A 5,658-nucleotide genomic window follows, 5' to 3' on the forward strand; every position below is an offset into this window, starting at 1 on the left:
AACTTGAAGAACCTTTGGAGGCCAAGTTAATCAAAATTCTTTAAAGTATAGGCAATGAACCATAACCTGGATATGAAATATTTCCCAATAGCTCTTATAATACAACCAGCTGTACTCTGATTCACTCGTACTGATCAGCTGTCACACTGAAAATAGCTTTAGGATCAGAGCTACTGCTAGTGAAGGAATGGACTGCTTTTGGTAGGAATCAGCAGAACTCTACTGGGAAAACAGAACAGCATTCATTTCTACCAGCTGAGTGTCCAACCAGCACTCATTTAGTATTAATGCTGTTACATAACTGGGAGTCACTATTACCCCTTTTTTCCTTATCGTGATAATTGTAAGTCAGAAATACCCCTACAACCTTGCCTTCCTGGGCACTGCTCAAACACAGAGTGGTCAATGTGTTTACTCTCTAGATCGCAAGGTTCAATTTGCTTCAAGCAAATTAAGACCTAAATGAGCACTGTGAGCTTGCAGAGTTCTCCTCTGTCCCTGCTTGAGAGACTGCAAGAAGCTCTGGTGGGTTGAGTTGACTTGGCAGAGCAGGAAAGAAAAAGATTATTCTTCCTGACACCTTAGTTTACCCACCAGAGTAGCCTCTCTCTCTTTCTCTCTCCACTTATTGTATTCTTCTCTTTATTCTTTTTTTTTCCCCCCATTGGTTAAATTTTTTTTTTTTATAATTTGTGTTCTTTTATGAATGTCCTTTGGCAGTAGTTGTGATTTTTTGGTTAGTAATCCACTTATTTTGTGGTTTAGAAAATATCTCAAGTAACAACTTGGACACGTTGTTGACTGTCATTGTTGGCTGCTCATGTGGCATGAGGAACATGCAAGGAAACACGTCCTTTCATGCTCAGCCCCCCCTTCCAAAACAAAGCAATAAGTGACTTCTTACCATGCATCGAACTGCGTATAACTTTAGGTTTGAAGAGGACTGCAATTTTCATACACAAATGCAGGTGTATAACCTTGACAGATATATCCACAAATATATGCATGTTGTTATGTCTCTATCCCTCCATTTCTGTATTTGTGTACATGTAGATGCATATCTCTGTCTTTGCAGTCAAGCATAAAAAATACACGTTTTTCAGCTGGAGGTATATTTGCTCCTATAAATATATTTGCCTGTTGTCTGCATTTCCATATACTGCAGCTGCCACGTAGTTCAAATATTAGTTCTATATAAACTCACTTTTTCTTTCTTTTCTGTAAACTTATGAACTGACGCAAACATTTTTTTCATAACCCATAGATTAAGTCAATATGCCTTTTTCTCAGGGATGAGGCAAAAAAGCTGAACAAATAGCAGCTGTCTTTCAGTAAGATGCATATGATGGCCGTAGGATGTTTGAAGATGTCAAATTTCGTTGGAAATAACAAGTTTATTTGCATATGTTTGTCCATGTTTTTGGTTGCCAGAATAAAAGTTGAAGGCTAAACCCTTAGAGAGCAGCTGTTTCATGTAGTTGGAGGAAGCTGATTGTATATATTTATGGTAGACTCTATAGGTCCCAGTCAAGATCTTGGCTCCATTGCACTAGACACTGCATAAACAATTTGCAAGAGACTGACTCTTCTCCAAGGAGCCTAAATAGGCCAGGGAAACAGTGTGACAGAGGAAGAATTATTAGTTCCTTCCCGCAAAGAGAAAAACAGGCAGAGGATAAGGAAGTGGCTTCCCAAAAAATCTCTACAGCTGGGGTGACAACCCAAATTCCCCAAGTCCCAACCCAACACTTTAAAACTGAAGATCAGAGGAAATAGGTGCATATACCTCCATAAAGTGTAAGGTTGGAGTCTCTAATGGGTTTTCGGTCAACTCAGGTTATGGGGCTTGGAGAGCAACAAAATTTGAGTGGGGACAGAATGTGAGGGATGCAGAAGCAGTCAGAGTTTTTCAGCCTGTTGGAAAAAAAGAAGCCCAAATATTATTAATGGCAGCACGATTGTTGAATGTTGCCTGAATAAAGACCGCAGGACTCTAACCACACTTTCGACCCGCTGTCTGCACAACCCATTGCAAACTGTTCCATGCAAGGCACTCAGCCACCCCTACTTATCCATCAAAGCTATCATTCATGTTAACAGGTAACAGGGGAACTTCAGGCTTGAATTCATTATGAAACCCTTGGAATCAAACCAGCCTGGACAATCAACCTTCTGTTTAACTGCTTCAATATACATTTTATTATGGAGCCACTCTGGACTTCCTACAAAGTGATTCATAGGTCGTCTTCCCCAAGCCTGCAGCGCTCATCACAATGGGTTCTTGCTTTTAACCACATTCACTTACAAACTGTCATTCGAAGGCTAATAAATCTGGCTCCAGTCACCAGACTCTGCGGTATACATGAGACAACTGGAGGGTCTGAACTGCTCAACCACAGTCTTGTTTGGAGGCTGTTTTGAATGATGTTTTTCCATTATTACAGGCTTTACTAATTATTTAGTTTTATTGCAGCGATGCTAACAAGGCCCAGCACTGCCGTGGGACAACACTAGGCAAACACACAGCAAAACTGTGTGCCTGAATCCTGACTAAGTACTGAAGTACATAGAGAGCTCTCACAGATCAATAGAGGGCTGGGATGTTTATGGGACATTTTAGACTCAGTCGGACCTCGCTGTGAGTCCTCAAAGGTAGAGCAAGCTTTTGGACACACACAGGTCTTGTTAAATGGCTCACTATTGGATTTCTTGACCATTAGTCCTTTCACCGATGGCCATAATCTTCAAACAGATGGCAGAGGGTGTTTCTATAGGATGAGAGGGAATGGCCTCAACTTGCACCAGGGGAGGATCAGGTTGGATATTAGGAAAAAGTGGTTTTCCAGTGTTTTTCACTGGAAGAGTGGTGGTGCATTGGCACAGGCTGCCCAGGGAGGTGGTGGACTCACCAACCCTGGAAGTGTTCTGAAACCATGGAGATGTGGCACTGAGGGACGTGGTCAGTGAGCATGGTAGGATGGGTTGGGGTTGGACTTAGTGATCTTAAAGGTCCTTTCCAGCCTTTATGATTCTATGATTCTATGATTTAAGCAGTGTTTTTGCTCGAATCCCCATTTCTCATGTGTCTTCCAAAGGAAAGCTGCTCAGAAATTCAGGGAAGTGCTGGGAAGTAGGAAGTGTCTATGATAAAAAGCTTCCTCTAACAATAAGTATAATAAGTAGCTCACTGATGCTGCTCACAGTAGCACTGGTGCCAAGAAGTTGAAATAAAATACTGAAAGTGTCAAAAGGATGTTCAAGAAATACCCTTCAAATACTGGAAAAAGATAAAAAGAAAGCCCTAAGGGCAATATTCAACATGATAATCAGGGTCCTAACTTCTTGTGGGTGCAATGTCCCTTAGGATTTAGATCTCCTACGCCCACTATTCAGCCAGCCATACCTCAGAAGAGTCATTTTGCCAATGCTGCTCAAGTTCCATGTTAATAACTAATTTTAGGCTCTGAAGTGAAATGCCTCTATCAGGAGCACAGTTATCTTTTGCCTCTCCAGCTAAGAGCAGTTTCTTACTCAACATTTCTCTCCTTACGCTTTTGACGAAGCCTACTAAATGTTTTGGGTTCAATTCCGTGTGCAGAAAGTCAGAGGGAGAGCACAGCATCTGGAGGGATAAACTGGGTGAAGTCAAGTGAGCGATTGTGCTGCAGAAAGGCATTTCAGGTTCTGCAGAGAAGTTCAAACAAATATTGTGGTTGTCGTCATTTATTGTAGAGGGATGTTGGGGAACAGAGGGGAGAAGTAACTGGAAGTGACTCAGGAGCCAGAGCTTAGAACTTCAGACATGCAGCTTGACGACCAAACCACCGTAATATCCTTTTTTTTTTCCATGTAAATAACATCTGATGATGAAGGCGGTGGAATTTTACAGTGGTTCGTAAGCAAACTTGATTTTCAGGTTCAGTAACATTGCAGATCAGTAGTTGCTGTTTCAGTTCCCAGGTTAATTTTATGGAATATTTTGCGTTGTGCCAGACTTTAATTAATTCCAAATGATTTCTGCTTTCCCTTACTTTTTCTCCCCCTTTTGCATGTTACTGTCTTACAAAGGAACTCAACTCCCAATTTTCTCTAAGACCGGTAATTATATGCATAAGTAATCAGAAATCTCAAGCATTTTTCTGCAAACCAATTACAGACATTTAGGATAAGGATAATACACTTCCTTAAAACTGCATTAAAAACTCATTGAAGTAAAAGTAAATGAAATAACAGAGTTAAACTACTCAAGTGAAATTTCAAGGCACGGTTTTAGAGGAGATAAAAACCTTCCTGCTTGTTTTCTTATTTGCATGATGTTTTCAGACCATATTTTCTAATACATGGCACGGAACTGTGACGTGTTTTCAAAGCAGGCTGTTTCTGGTACATCAGCTTCTGACGCTGAACATCCTGCGTGTGAGCTGCCCTGGATGAAGCACTGTTTGCTCGTAGGATGTGCTCGTCACATTCCTTTCTTTTTCTGATGATCCTTAGGATAAAAATCAGCCTGATAGAGAAACTCTCTGCTATGCAATGTTGGGTTTTCAACAACACTTCCTAGCATCCGTAGATCATAGAATCATAGAATGGCTTGGGTTGGAAGGGACTGCAGAAATGCAGGCAGTGCCAAAAGAAGTCTAAATTGTGAGAGTACACGAACTTGTTCCCTTTAGCACTGAACAGACAGGACTCAATTAGAGGTGGACACTTGCAGGTAGGACAACTTGCATTGGTATCTCTGCAGGTCCGCTGTGATTCGCCAGAATGAGTGCAGATGATTTCTTCTCTCTCTAAAGAATGCTCACTTCTGCTTGTTGCAAACTGGCCCATGCAAGAAAAACTGTCTTCTGTCTTCCCACTTCATCACAGCATCAATCAATCGGTGCATTGTTCAAAATCTCCTTCTTCACTGCCTCTTCAGCCCTGCAGCTTGATTTAATCGCGTGTTAACATGCTCATATTTATTGAGCTCCCAAATCACAAGGTCTATGGGCAGAGTGTTGAAGGACCACAGAATCATAGAATAGCTTAGGCTGGAGGGGACCTTAAAGACCATCCAGTTCCAACCCCACTGCTATGGGCAGGGTTGCCAACCACCAGACCAGGCTGCCCAGGATTCCATCCAACCTGGCTTTGGATGCCTCCAGGGTGACTGCCTCCAGAAACATTTCTTAGGGGCAAAACACTGATGTCAATAGCAAACGCACCAGGTTGCTCCTCTCCTCCCATAGTGGCTGCTGGAGTGTTGGAATTTGTCTGCAGGAGGAGCCAAGGGCTGGGGGAAAGTCTCAGGATACAGGGATGGTCCATAGCCCTTATCTTTGGGGTCACAAATCTCTGGACAAGGGGCTCAGGGAGTTTTGCTGAAGGTGATGCTGGGCTGCTTGTGCTCCTCTCTCTTTGCGTTCCCATCTTTATCACAACAGTGATTTCCTTGCTTGCTTCATTTGTAGTAATGATAACATTGTAAAAGCTTGCCCTTTCAGAGAGCCGAGTGCTTTGAGTCACGGACCTGCTCTGTGAATCAGAGCCCTTTTCTTCCCTTTCCAATGCTGTCTTCTTCCCATCCTGCCTCCCTGCTCAGGAGTCCTGCCAGCTCCCCAGTGACAGCATGAAGCCTTCCTTTAAAACACGACTTCAAAATGGCAAAGAAAAGAA

Source organism: Meleagris gallopavo, chromosome 24 (genome assembly GCF_000146605.3).
Source record: "Meleagris gallopavo isolate NT-WF06-2002-E0010 breed Aviagen turkey brand Nicholas breeding stock chromosome 24, Turkey_5.1, whole genome shotgun sequence".
Classification (NCBI taxonomy): domain Eukaryota; kingdom Metazoa; phylum Chordata; class Aves; order Galliformes; family Phasianidae; genus Meleagris; species Meleagris gallopavo.